Source organism: Sminthopsis crassicaudata, chromosome X, assembly GCF_048593235.1.
Source record: "Sminthopsis crassicaudata isolate SCR6 chromosome X, ASM4859323v1, whole genome shotgun sequence".
NCBI lineage: Eukaryota > Metazoa > Chordata > Mammalia > Dasyuromorphia > Dasyuridae > Sminthopsis > Sminthopsis crassicaudata.
This window is the reverse complement of record NC_133623.1, coordinates 75,413,595-75,429,442: the sequence shown is the minus strand read 5'-3', so window position 1 is coordinate 75,429,442 and position 15,848 is coordinate 75,413,595.

Genomic DNA, 15,848 nt, shown 5'->3' with positions numbered 1-15,848 from the left:
GGGGGCAGAGCCAAGATGGTAGAGATGACATACCTTTTCTCTGACCTTCTCTACAACCCTCACACTAATTATGAAATAAAGCCTTTGAATTAGCTCTGGACCAGCAGAAACCACAAATATGGAGAGTGCCACAAATTTTCAACAAAAGATAATTTCAAAGATCTTCAGAAAAGGTCTGTTTCAATTGGAAATAGGGGAGGCAGCCAGTGCAAGCAGCTGAGTACAAACACCAGCACAAATAGCTCAGAGTCCTGGGGTGGTGCAGACTCCATATGGCAGAGAATGTACAGGAGCAAACAGATCTGTTTCAATCAGAAATGGGAGGGAGGTAGCCTAACACAAACAGCTGACAAAATGACAGCGCAGACAGCACAGAGTGCTGCTGACTCAACTGGATGGTGCAGACTCTACATGGCAGATAATCTGCAGTGAAGAATCTACAGCGGTGTTGGCCACTCTGACCTGGTTGCAAACAAATAAATCAGCAGAGAAGTTATAAAACATCCAACACAAACACAATAGATCAGTAGTGAACCCCCAAACAGCAGAATCTCATGGGATCTGGCCATGCCCACCCAACATGGGAATGAATAAGTACTGATCCAGCAGAGCTGCAGCAGCCTGCAAAACCTCCCCCACCCTAAAGATAGATCATAACTTTAAAAAATGAGTAAAAAAGTAAAGAGGACTCTAACAATTGACAGCTTCTATGGTGAAAGAGAAGAACAGATTTCAAACCCTGAGGAGACTAAAGGCAGGTTGTCTCCAGATGAAACTCCAAAAGGTGATATATCCTGTTAGGTCCCCATCACTCAAGGCGCCACTAGAAGAAATGAAAAAGGATCTTAAATGAGAGATAGAAGAAAAATGGGGAAAGAAAATGAGAAATTTGCAAGAGGGTTTGGAAAAGGCAACACAAAAACTATCTGAAGAAAATTCACTACAAAATAGACTTAGTGGATATTCTTGAAAACACCTTCCAGTGGCCAGAGCCAAGATGGAAGAGAGGACACATGCTCATTCTGAACTCACTTCTACCTCACTTACTAGTTACTTATCTCAGCCTCTGAAATAGTACTTGACTGGTAAAATCCACAAATATTGGGAGTACAACAAATTACCAGCTGAAGTTAACTTGGAAGATCACCAGAAAAGGTCTGTGTTGATCGGGCAGGAGGAGGCCAGTGCAGGCAGGGAGGCAGAACACGGAGCCTAGCCCAAGCTGAGTGGACTGGGGTGGGAGGGGGGTTGTCTCCGTGGGTGGAGAATTTGCAGGGAGAACGCTACCACAGGTCGCCTGCTCTGCTTTGGTTGCAAAGCAGTAGATCAGCAGAGAAGTTACACAAAAGCCAAAGGTAGAGAGTACTCCAAAACACCAGAATTTAACAGGACCTGGCCACACTCACCCAGCACCAAGAGTGACTCAGCACAACCACAGTGCAGCTGTGAAGTAGCCACAGTCCAAAGCATAGGGCTCTGCCCAAGGCAGTGATATTTCTGTTGTTCAACCACTAGTACCAGGGCAGCTGCTGTTCTGCATGGCAGGGTTCTGCCTAGGACTGTAGCACTTCTTCTGCACTGGGCTCTTCCCAGGACAGTCAAATTTGCAGCACAGTGGGGGCTCTTCCCAGGGCAGTAACATTTCACAGCAGCATGGCCTCTCTTTGCAGCCCATTCGCAGGACAGCTACTCTCCACATATCCCTGTTCTGTAGAGGAAGCTGAGAACCTCCTTGCCCTAAAGACAGATCCTAAGGGACGTTTAAAAAATGAGTAAAAAAGGCAAGTGAGTTCTAACTATAGATAGCTTCTACACAGAAAGAGAACAGATGTCCAACTGTGAGGAGACTAATAGCAGACAATCTCCAGACAAAACCCCAAAGGGTGATATAATCTGGTCCCCATCACACAAAACTCTCCTAGAAGAAATTAGAAAAGATATTAAAAAGGAGCTAGAAGAAAAATGGGGAAAGGAAAGAGAAGCTCTGTAAGAGAGTATGGAAAAGGCAAATAACTCATTAAAAGAAAGATTTGATAAATTGGAAAAATAAAACAACTTCCTGAAATGTGAAATGGAAATGGAAAATGTAAAGAACTCTCAGGGAAACAGAATTAGTGAATTGGAAAGGATAAAGACCTTCCAGGAAAGTAGGATTTGAGAATTGGAAAAAGAAAATAACTCATTAAAAAATTAGTGAAGTGGAAAAAAATTATATAGAGCAAAACAACTCTCAATTGGACATATGCAAAAAGAAGTTTAAAAAGTTAATGAAGAAAATAACTCAATAAAAATCAGAACTGAACAAATAGAAATGAACGATTCATTGAGACATCAAGAATCAGTTAAGCAAAACCAAAAAAAAAAAAGAAAAAAATGTTAAATATCTACTTGGAAAAACAACAGACCTGGATAATAGATATAGGAGAGATAATCTGAGGATTATTGGACTTCCTGAAAATTATGATGAAAAAAGAGCCTAGATGCTAGGCTCTCATCAATGAGAACTGCCCAGATGTAATAAGAATCAGAAGGTAAAATAGGCATTGAAAGAATTAATCGAACACCTTCTGAAAGAGACCCCAAAATAAAAACTCCAAAGAATATCGTGCCTAAATTTCAGAACTATCAGGCTAAAGAAAAAAATATTACAAGTAGTCAGAAAAAAGAAAAAAAAATTCAAATACCGAGGAACCACAATAAAAATTATACAGGATCTAGCTGCTTCCACATTAAGGGATCAAAGGGCCTGGAATCTGATATTCAGAAAGGAAAAAGAACTTTGAATGCAGCCAAGAATAAACTACCCAGCTAAGGTTAGCATTTTCTTCCATTGAAGAAGATGGACATTTAATGAAACAGATGAATTCCATTTGTTTCTGATGAAAAAACCAGAACTAAACAAAAAAATTGTCCTCTATTATTGGAATCAAGAGAAGCAGTAAAAGGTAAAAACTCTTGAGAACTGTATTACTATTATGGATATTCATAAATAGTGCATGTATAATTTGATTTTACTGACATAACATAAAAAAGGGAAGTAGAAATGGAAAGGGGATAGTATCAGAAAAAGGGAAAAGGGTTGATAAAAAGAGGGAAACTACATTCCACAAAGAGGCAAAGAAAACCTATCATATCTAAGGGAATTTAGAGAGGGGGAGGGACATTATGTGAATCTTACTTTTATCAGAGTTGGCTCAAAGAAAATAATTGACATATTTGGTTTATAGAGAAACTTCTCTCACCATATTAAAAAGTGGGAGAGAAAAAGGGAAAAGGAGAAGAGTAATAAGGGAAAGGTATAAGAAAGGGGAAGGGATTCAAAGGGGGTGGGAGGGATTCTAAAGAAGGAGAGCTGTGTGAGGCAAGTGATGCCCATAAGTTTAGTACTGGGGAAGGGGACAAAGGGGAGGAAAGACAAAGACAAGCATAATCTGGGGATAAGAAGAAGGCAGGAAATACAAAATTAATAATTTTAACCACAAATGTGAATGGGATGAACTCTCCCATAAAGTGGAGGAGGATAGCAGACTGGATCAAAAGCCAGAATCCTCCAATATGTTGTTTACAGGAAACACATTTAAGGAAGGGAGATAGATTCAGAGTAAGGATAAAAGGCTAGAGCAGAATCGACTGTGCTTCATGTGAAGTAAAAAAAAAAAAAAGCAGGGGTATCCATCCTTATCTCAGATCAAGCAAAATCAAAAATTGATCTAATTAAAATAGATAAGGAAGGAAACTATATCTTGCTAAAAGGTAGCATAGACAATGAAGCAATATCAATAATAAACATATATGTACCAAGTAGTATAGCATCTAACTTCCCAAAGGAGAAGTTAAGAGAGTTGCAAGAAGTAATAGACAGCAAAACTATAATAGTGGGAGATCTCAACCTTGCACTCTCAGAATTAGATAAATCAAACCACATAACAAATAAGAAAGAAATTAAAGAGGTAAATATAATATTTGAAAAATTAGGCATGATAGAGCTTTGGAGAAAACTGAAAGGACACAGAAAGGAGTAAACTTTCTTCTCAGCAGTTCATGGAACCTATACAAAAATTGACCATATATTAGGATATAAAGACCCCAAAATTAAATGCAGAAAGAATATTTTTTGTTCTATGGTTATTACATCATGTACAATTTTTCCTAACCTCATGTTCTTTTTCTTTTATTTTTACCTTTTTATGCTTCTCTTCAATTCTGTATTTGATTATCAAATTTTCTGTTCAGCTTTGGTCTTTTCATCAGAAGTGAATGAAATTCACCTGTTTCATTGAATGTCCATATTTCCCCCGAAAGATAATGCTTAATTTAGATGGATAGTTAATTCTTGGCTTCAAACCAAGATCCTTTGACTTTGGAATATCAGATTCTAGTCCCTTCAATCCTTCAGATGGAAGCCTCTAGGTCCTAAGTAGTCCTGATTGTGGCTTCTCGATAGTTGAATTGTTCCTTTCTAACTGCTTGCAATATTTTCTGCTTGATTTGATCATTTTGAAATTTAGCTATGATGTTCCTTGGAGTTTTCATTTTGGGATCTCTTTCAGTAGATAATCAGTGAATTTTTTCCATGGTTAATTTTTCCCTCTGGTACAGCAGGGCAGTTTTTCTTGATGATTTCCTGAAAGTTGATGCCTAGGCTCTTTTTTTTCATCATGGTTTTCAGGAAGTCCAATAATTCTTAGAGTGTCCCTCCTGGATCTATTTTCCAGGTCAATTGTTTTTCCAATCGGGTATTTTACATTTTTTCCCCTATTTTTTCATTTTCTTTGTTTTGTTTGGCTGTTTGAAGTCTCATCAAGTCATTTACTTCCATTTGTTCAATTCTAATTTTTAGTAAATTATTTTCTTTAGTTAACTTTTTATATCATTTGCATTTGGCCAATTGAACGTTTTAATGAGGTGTTTTGTTCATTGGATTTTTTTTTCCATTTCACAAATTCTGTTTTTCAAGGAGTTGTTTTCTTTTTGTATTTCATCAAATCTATTTTGTAAGGAGTTTTTAAAAAATAATTTCTGTTTTTCCTTTACCAAAATGTCTTGAAAGGTTCTCTTTTTTCTAACTCTTCTAATATTTTTCTTCTAACTCTCTTTTAAGATCCTTTTTGAATTCTTCAGTGAGAGCCTTGTGATATGGGGACCAACTCATATTACTCTTTGAGGCTTCATCTGGAGATAATTTGCCTTTAGGATCCTCAGGATTTGAGGTTTATTCTTCTCTTTTTTCATAAAATTTATCTATTATCAGAGTTCCTTTTGTTTGTTTGCTTGTTTTATTTATTTTTTTTAAAGGTTTAGGTCTGCTTCTGGGGAAAAGTGGAGATTGTCCCAGGGTTCCTCTATAGGTGACAGTGGCTTTAAGCTGCCCTGGTCTGATGCTGGGTGGGTGTGGCCAGGTCTCCCAATTATTGTGGGGTTCAGAGGTTCACTATTTGCTTTTTAAATTTGCATTGAATGTCTCACAAATAATCTGCTAATCCACTGGTAACTAGGACAGAGTAGCCATTGCTGCTGCATTTTGGCTAAGAATCTCCTAGTTGATTCCCTGGGGCATGGACACCACATTGTCTGTGCTGTGTGGGCCACTTGGCCACCTTCCCCCTGTGCCCAATTGAAACAGACTTTTTCTGAAGTTCTTCCAAAATATATACTTCTGGAAATTTGTTACACTCCAAATATTTGTGGATTCCATCACTCCACAATCAATTCAGAGGCTTGATCTGGTGTTGATCTGAGGGACACCAGGAGGTGATCAGATAAATATCCGTTTACTCTCCACCATCTTGATCATTTCTTTTATCAGCCCTGGAACATTTACTTCTCTCTCTTGTCTAGTAAGTCCCAACACTGATGTTCTGGCTTCTATAACTTGTGTGCTTAACAATTCTGGATTCAATATTGCCTTGTAGCAAAAGTTTTCTAAGTTCTATGTTTTTCTCCCAGTAAAATCCTTTGGCTTCCCTTTGCATTCAAAATCAAGACCTCCAGAAGAAATAATTGACTCTGAGCAAGAACATTCTAGTCATCTACCTCCAACATAAATCTTTGAAACATAAGTATTAGCTCATGTATTTGATGTTTTAAGGACCTTCCAAATTTTGACATTTTGGGTTCTAAACCCATAACCTCCAATGATCTATATGTTCTGATTTTTTAAAAAAAATTCATGTCATCATTATTCCACTGTACTTTATTACATTACACATGTACTAATAATTAGCATTAATAATATCTTGATTTTGAAATATTTTTTGTCCATTATCAATTCTCATTATGTCTCACTTTTTTTTTTTCAAATAAACCCTACCTTCATTGGAATTGTAATGTCACTAGCAATCTTTAACAGTGATGGAAACCATGGAATTACATTTATATTGATGTATTGGTTTTATTGGCTCTGGGTGTTTGTATTATTTGAGCAGAGGTAACTAAAAATAAATAATACTTTTATAATATGCCTTTCCATTATGTTGAAATCTGTTAGATTATTTTAGAGCATAATGTCAATGTAATTGGAATAAAGAATGACCTTCTAGGAAAAATCTAAAATTGTCATGTTGCTTAATTGCCTTCAAACTGACCAATATCTTAGCCAAGAATTTATATGACTAGAAAATTTGGAATTATTTCTATTTTCCATTCCAAGTCTCCTTCCAGACCACATGATTTAGTTTCTCAGAACCCTCCCATGTTTGGAAGATGGAAATAATGAGAACAAGGCATGGCTTGCCTTTTATGTCCCAGGAGCCCTCTTTACTCTGATTTAGTTTCTTCCAAGGGCTCCTACTTTTCTCCTTCTCTTCCCCATGGCCATTCTCTGGTCTATCATTACATGTATGAAAATCCCACTAGTTTGATAAATTGCATTCTCACCTTCTGAATATCTCCCACTTTTTAAAACTAAACAATCAGGTTGAAGTGACTTGCCCAGAGTGTCACAAGAAATGAGGTTCTGAAGGTACATTTCAATTCAGATCCTGCTGATTTCTGGAATGGTACTCTATCTACTGCCCCAACTAGTATGCCATTTTCTCTGTTCTAGTATCTCTCAATAATGATATTCAAAATTTTATAATCTAAAAAATCTCAGATTCTGGGTTAGAAATGTCCATCAATGCTAAAATTTCTAGGTTCTAAGTGCCCTCCATGATCACATAGCCTCACTTACCTGTCTCCACCGGGACTATTAGAGGCAGGATTGAACTTCTAGCTGAGATATTGTCTCTGCATTATCAATAACCTCCAACATTGCTACATGAAGGATACCTACAAGTCACAAACTTAAGTGTTCTAGGGATCACCCAAGGCATAACATTTTTAGATCTAAAGCCACATCATGCTAAATTGGGTGCAGATATGGGTTTTACATTTTATTTATTCAATTAAGATGGCAACATATATGGAGCTAATTAATACGAAGATTTTGAAAGGGGAGTTGTTTCCCTTATAAACTCCTTAAATGTCATGCCCTGATAGTCATTCTTTTTATTAAAAAGCAGTCTGTACTGAAGAAAGAAATACATAAACCTGCATTTTTTAAGTTTTACAAGCAGAACAGTTTGAAAGTTAAGAGTAGCCAGCAAAAAAAAAAATTGAAAATAATCTCACTAAATTATTTGAAGGTTCTTCCTGAAGAAACTTTTTCTTTTGCTTTGGTTTTAATTATTATATTTTTTGTCACTGATGCAATATATATATATATATATATATATATATATATATATGCATATATATATGATATTGAAACAGATCTATAATCTATGACAAATCTATCTTCTTAGTTTTTAAATGAGTACAAAATAACCAATATTTGGGTTTATACATTGCATATATGAAAAGGAAGTTTTGTGAGTAGTGAGATTTTCTACTTCCCTAGCAGAAGATTGCTCTTCTTTGAAGGGCATCCCCACCTTTAGCATATACTGTTTTCCAGGACACAGCAGGATCTGCCTTTTGCTTCTCTAAGCCCACTTTTTTCTCTGAGGTTCTCTTTTCTATGGGCACTGCTAGCTATCTCATTTTTATTTCCATGGATACTTCCAGGCCTGACCTGTGTGGAAATTCTCTTTTTGCTGAAAATCAATTCACAGATGCCATACATTTCTTCCTCTCTTTTCTAGGCTCTCACAATTATGTTCTGATTCTGGCCTAACTTATCAGTCAGCTGCTAATCCTGATTCAAAAAGAATTTTAAGCACATACCTACTATGTGCTATGAGTCATCCTCCATCTCATGTTTCTGTAATGTTTCACTCGAAGTCTAGACCTTCAGTGGCAGTTCTCATCTCCTAACTAGGAAATTCTGGGTTCTAACCTCCAGGATCCCAAAAATAAAGATCCTTGCAAGGCCTGAATGTCAGTATTCTAAGGGGCTGAGATTTTGGATTCTAGACCTGGAGCCTCCTAGAATCCGTAAGGATTTTGTGTTACATAATTATTATAGTACACATGAATCTTAGCCTATATAGTTTTAAACCTAACTCATTTTTCCTATAAGTCCTCAGCATGTTGCACATTATTTGTTGCAATAAAGTAGAGATATTTTTGCCCTCTCAGAATATATTTAAAGTAAACCTTTGACATTTAGCATTTGAAGGCCAATTCCAGAGCAGATCATTTTAGATTCTCAAATTCCTTACAGCTATGGCATTTGGAAAATTGGAGGACACTCTAGCCTTGACTTTTGGTCTCCTTTTCTGGATCAGATATTCCTTCTTTTAAACAATCTCCTCAATTTTCCATGCCTTCTCCATGGTACCTCTGAGACTAACATTTTCTGTTTTAAAATCCCATTTCTTCAGTCAATTTCCCTCATCAGTCACAGAATATCTCCTACTCAGACATTCTATTTCTATAACCTCATCCTGCTCAGGATTGGAAAGTTCCATTAAGTTCAGGTATTCCAGGTTCCATGTAAAAGATCTGTTTAAAAATTCTGGTTTCATAATTCATTCCTAATTTTTCTTTTCAGAGGTATTAATATTATGCATTCGCTTTCTTGAGTCTAAGCTCCAGCCTATGCCAACTTGCCCTCTTTAATAATATCTTAAAGTCTAGACATTCAGTTTCCTAAGGAACTTCTCAGGTATGAGATTCTCATGTCTAAATAGCATCTCCTAGTGGCACCTAATATTTGGTGAGAAAAGGAACTTGTGCTTCAATTTATTTTATTCTTTTATTTTGCCAATGTACTTAAGGCTTAGATATATACTGATTGGTAAACGTAAGTGTTCTACTCTTATAAGTCCATATTATAGAATCCTATTTTAATGGCTATAAAAATGAAATAACCATTATCTCTAATACTACTCTCAATGGTGGTTTATAAATGAAAGAATTGCAGAGGATTGCATCAGTTTTAGTGTACAAATCATTGCAATTTGTGGAATATTTTGAAGTGACCATAAAATAAATAGTATTTTCAATGTGTATTTGCTCTATGGTTAAGGATGTGATTTTTTTTTTGCATCATTAATGCATATTGCATATTAAATTTATGTTTTATCACTTAGGAAAAAAATCTACTTTTGATTTGTTTTTTTATGAATTAACTACTGCAGGTCAATTTGTGCCAATTTATATATTTGAATAAATCCTTGTTATTTATGACATTTTCCATTCTAAGGCCCATTCAGAGCTAGTGTTTTCTGTCCTTTAGGTCACCTAGAAATCAACCATGGTGATTTTCAGGACCTTCCAAGATCTGAACTTTGGAGTATTAAGGCACTTCCTGCTCTGATGCCCCTTCTTCAAAGGGCTCTCCTACATCCTTCTTTCTCTTCACCATGGCTAAAACATGCTATGTACTAAAAATGTCCTATTCTTGACAAATCTCCCTCTTAGTTGCTGAACATTTCCCATTCTTATGCTTCTATTATCATCCTAGATTGATACCACAGATTCTAAATCAGAAAATCTCAAAATTCTGACTTCAAATATTTCATAAGCCCACATAATCTGGGATTCAGGTGCCCTCCATAAATCTGTATTTTGCCTTCACTCTCTACTTTCCAATGGTATATTCAGAGGCAAGATTTAACTCCTAGTTCTCCCATTTGGGATCTGTGCTCTCAGGTACTTCTTACATTTCCACATAAAGGGTTTCTTGAATCCTATTCATTTAGTGTTCTAGGGACCATAGGAAAGATTGTGTTAAGTTATTTTTTAACTTTATTAATTAGATTATTATTACAAATTACATTGGTCTTGCCAATAAAATAGCTCCAAAGAAGTCTTTTTTTCTGGAGATGCTCTCTATTCTGAATATCCAGGTTTATTGACCAAAATTCTTCATTATTATTTTTATTAATAGTGTAATAAAATCAGTCTTTGTAAAGGAAAGAATTACATACAAATTCATTTGTTTTGTTATACAGTATTGTGCTTTTATAGTACATTTTAGGTAGCTCAAAGATTGACAGAAATCTCACCAAACCCTTTTGGTAATGTTGAAAAAAAGTTTTTGTTTCTTTGTGTTTTCTTATCCATCACTGAATTCCCATCCCCCCCAAAATCTATTAGAATAAATGAGTGATCTATGAAAAAATCTACCGTTCTCTTATTTTAAGTTAGATAAAAAGGGATAATCAACAGGCTCATTCAATATATACATGCAAAAATAAATCCTTCCTATTTGTCAAATTTTTTACCGCCTTCTCCACCCCCTCTGCACTTTCAACCACTATAATATATCCTATTTAACTGAAAACTGCAATATATGACCTTTTCTGCCATAAAAGATCTCTTTGTTCTAGGTCCCCTTTTTCATTTCCACTGTTAGCTCTCTCATTATTGTCCCCATGGCAACTTCTAAGCCTAATGGCTTGCTCAAATCCTCCTGTTTTTCAAAATGTCCAATCACACCAACTGTACATCTTGCCTCTTTCCTTTCTAAGCCTTATAATAATATAATTAATAATTATAATATAATATAATATAATATAATATAATATAATATAATATAATATAATATAATATAATATAATATAATATAATATAATATAATATAATGTAATATAATATAATATGATAGAATAGAATATAATAGAATAATAATAATAATATAATTCTGGCCTTGCAGATTCTACAGCATTATCCAGTTCCCAATGAAGAAATTCAATTGTCCTTCAAGCACATATAATCTATATTTCATGAATGATTTCCTCATTGAATACCAGTTTTCAACTTTTCCCTTAAAATGTGGACATTCAGAATCAGGGCTTATCTCCCAGTTAAAAATATGTATTTAAAACTTTAGGACCCCTCCAACATATAAAATGGATATGACATGAAAAGCCCTTATATTCAGTTTTTTTTAGGGACCTGATATTTTGGATTCTAAGACCACAAACTCCTGCAAAGTATAAAAATTTCCATTTCAATTTTATTGGATAATTATGTTAATGTACAGACATCTTAGCTATATGTAAATTTCCAAAACCTATGTTTCTTCTAAGTTCTTAGCATGACATACCATCATGTTATTATGCAAAACATACTCTGCATTCATTTTCCTTAACTGTGATATACTTAAAATTTTTAACAAAGTTGGTTCTACAGGCAATTACATTGATTTTTATATCCAAATATTTTCGTTTTAGGGAAATTTTTTGGCTTGCCAAAAGTAGATAATATTTTTACTTCATTCCTTTAGCTGTGATGTTGTGATTAGTGAACTGATTGCTTAGGTAAAACCTCCTTTTTTTTTTTTTTTTTTTTTAAACATGTATGGGAATGCCTGCCATCTAGGGGAGGAGAGTAGAGAGAAGGAGGGGAAAAATTCAGAACAGAAGGGAGTACAAGGGATAATGTTGTAAAAAAATATTACCTATGCATATGTACTGTCAAAAAAAGTTATAATTATAAAAATAATTTTAAAAAATTGTTTTAGGTAAAAAAAAATAGCTCCTTTGTTTTGACATTTTCTTCCTAATCCCTCTGTTTTCTTTGATCTTCACTACTGACCCTTAAGGAAAGGCAGTTTGGGGCATATCCATAACAATCCAATAGTTTAAGGTTTGCAAAAGTGCTTAGCAAATATAAACACATTTGATTGTAGGTGATGTATTTGTCATCCCCAGCATATCTGTGTTTATTCTGACTACCTTCCATGATACTTCACATCTAGGAGATAGAATACATCACCTAAAGTAAAGAGGAGGCTAAGTGATGCAAAGGAGAGAGTGTTAGGCTTCAAATCAAGAAGACCTGAGTTCAAATACTACCTTAAGACTTGACCACAGGACAATTTCATGGTTCCTGTTTAAGGTTTTCAGCTATAAAATGAGGACATTAGATTCCATGGTCTTTAAGGAAGAGAACATGTGATCATTGAGTAAGAATGGGTTTATTAAGAAAAATCTAAACTCTTTTCCTTTTCAGACAGAATTACTAGATTAAGATATTGGGAAAATACTCTGAAACACTGCTTTACTTTTTCAATAACATTAAAATTGTTTTTTAATGAGTTTTAATTGATATCTTTTGATTTTTTGCATCACAGTAGTTTCTTGATCTGCTAGAACTCTCTTGTGACTAAGAAGAACAGTTCATCAACACCCAGATAGTGATCATATTTGAATAATGCAATGATCTCTACATATAGACTTCCACCATGCTACTGAAAGATGGGACATGTCCACCAAAGCATTTTCCAAATTCTTTCATGTTATCTTTGTGGATAAGATGTCAAGTAGATAATGGTGCAGCTGTGTTTGTATCTAGTTGAACAGGAGTGTCATTAATAAAGGAATGGTAGAGCACAGTCCCTTTTTTTTTGTAATAGTTTTCCCTTAAAGATCCCTGGTGGCCCCAATAGGCATTTTTTTATATCAATCAAGAAAATGATATACTAAACTAAACTAAACTAAACTAACTAAATAAAATAAAAATCACCCTTTTAGAAATCCAGGTCAGGAGGAGATAGAAAAAATCTGATTTTTCAAAATAAAAAGACTTTTGGAGAAGCATAAGAAAATCAAGAAAAATGATATCACAAAAGGACTTAATAAGATTTTACCTGGTTTACATTTCCTACATGGGAGGATGATACTTGTAACTCATTAGAAACTTTTCTCATTATTATGTAGTTAGAAAGAAAGTATATATATAGTCCAGAGGACCACAGATTTTATGTTTGAAATATGAGGGAGATAATATCATTAAAAAATGTTTAAAAATTAAGGGATGAGAAAAGGAAATGTACTGGGAGAAAAGGAAAAAATGTAGAAAAAAAATGGTGTGAAATTATCTGCCATGAAAAAGGAGGCAAGAAAAAGCTTTTACAATGGAGAGGAAGGGGGAAGAGAGGATGAGTGGACCAAAGCTTACTCTCATCAGAATCAGATCAAAGATGAAAATAAACATTTCATATTCAATAGGTTTGATAGAAAAATCTATCTTACCTGTAGGAAAAAATAGGAGGGGGAAATAGGATATAGGGGAGGGGGGGAGACAGTGATAAAAAAAAGAGGATATTTTTTGGGGGAGGGGAGTGATTTAGTACCAAAAGCACTTTTTGAGAAGGGTCCAAAGTGAAAAGGAGAGAGAGAATAAATGAGGGAAATACAATTAACAATAGTAATTTTAAAAAAATTTTTTTTCAAAAGCAAGTTTTCTCTGATAAGGTCCTTTAATTCTCAGACTTAGAGGGGAAACTGAGGTCAAAATTTATAAAAAAAATAAGAAACCCTATTTTTTTCTAGGGCACAAATAAAGCCAGGAGGACTTTTTGGTTTCTAAAAAGTGTATTATGTAAACTTGTGTCAAAATTCAGATGTTTTTTATTTTTATTTCACTGGATTATTATTTATGATATTTTGTTTAATTTTACAAAATATAGTGACTTCCAAATAGAAGTTTTCCTTAAAATCTCTCTATATAAAAACAATCTACTTTTTTGGTTTTAAATTTTCTGAAAGATCCATTTTTTCTTAATAATAATGGAAAGAAACAATCTTCATTAAAGAAAAGGAAACATATGCATACCCAGTTTGTTTCTAGTATTTCAGGTTTTTTGTAGGGACTTGGGGATTTTTTTTTACCTTTTTTAGGGGTAGGCAAAAAAACTACACAAATAATCTCACCACAAAACTTTTTGACAGTTTTCATTTTCACTATGCATGAGGGGTTTTTTGTGTATGTTTTTTTTTGGATTTTTTTTTTTTTTGCCTATTGTGCATCAAAAGATTGCATAAGAGAAAATTATATTGAAAAAGAATTAATGACCACACATAAAAAATTTTTACCTTATTTTCAGAAATTGATTAGAGATATATAATATTTTTGAAAACATCACAATATAGTTTTTTTCTTTCCAAGTTTTTGAAATCTACCTGGTTTTAGGTATCAGTACCATGTCCTGTGTCCACAAAAAGGAATTTTGATAGGAAATCCTCCATTTCCTTTTTTTTTTTTTCAAATACTTTTCTCTCTCTCTCTCTCTCTCTCTCTCTCTCTCTCTCTCTCTCTCTCTCTCTCTCTCTCTCTCTCCTTTTTGTCCACCCTGCCTCTTCCTTTCCTCCCTCTGTTTCCCTCCTTCACTTCTTCTATTCCTTTCCATTTTGGCACATACAGGTCCCTTTCCCCTTCTTTAGTATTTCTTTGGGATATAAGCCCAATAGCAGCAATGCTGGATCAAAGGGTATGCACATTTTGATAACTTTTGGGGCATAATTCCAGATTGCTCTCCAGAATGGTTGGATTCTTTCACAACTCCACCAACAATGTATCAGTGTCACAGTTTTCCCACATCCCCTCCAACATTCATCATTATTTGTTCCTGTCATCTTAGCCAATATGACAGGTGTGTAGTGGGATCTCAGAGTTGTCTTAATTTGCATTTCTCTGATCAGTAGTGATTTGGAACACTCTTTCATATGAGTGGATATAATTTCAATTTCATCATTTGAGAACTGTCTGTTCAAATCCTTTCACCATTTATCAATTGGAGAATGGCTTGATTTCTTATGAATTAGGGTCAGTTTCTATATATTTTGTAAATGAGACCTTTATCAAAACTTTTAACTGTAAAAATATTTTCCCAATTTGTTACTTCCCTTCTAATCTTGTTTGCATTAGTATTGTTTGTACAGAAACGTTTTAGTTTGATGTAATCAAAATCTTCTATTTTGTGATCAATAATGATCTCTAGTTCTCCTCTGGTCATAAATTCCTTCCTCCTCCACAGGTCTGAGAGGTAGACTATTCTCTGTTCCTCTAATCTATTTATGATCTCATTCTTTATGCCTAAATCATGGACCCATTTTGATCTTATCTTGGTATATGGTGTTAAGTGTGGATCCATATCTAATTTCTGCCATACTAATTTCCAGTTTTCCCAACAGTTTTTTTCAAATAATGAATTTTTATCCCTAATGTTGGTATCTTTGAGTTTGTCAAACACTAGATTGTTATAGATGTACCCTTTTTTGTCCTTTGTACCTAATCGGTTCCACTGATCAATTGGTCTATTTCTTAGCCAATACCAAATGGTTTTGGTGACTGCTGGTATATAATATGGCTTTACATCAGATACACCTAGACCACCTTCATCTGACTTTTTTGTCATTAGTTCCCTTACAATTCTCGACCTTTTATTCTTCCATATGAATTTTGTTGTTACTTTTTCTAGGTCATTAAAATAGTTTCTTGGGAGTCTGATTGGTATAGCACTAAATAAATAGATTAGTTTGGGGAGTATTGTCATCTTTATTATATTCGCTCGGCCTATCCAAGAGCACTGAATATCTTTCCAATTATTTAAATGTGACTTTATTTTTGCAGCAAGTGTTTTGTAATCTCCAATTGATGGGCACCCATTCATTTTGAGTGCATATAGTTTCAAT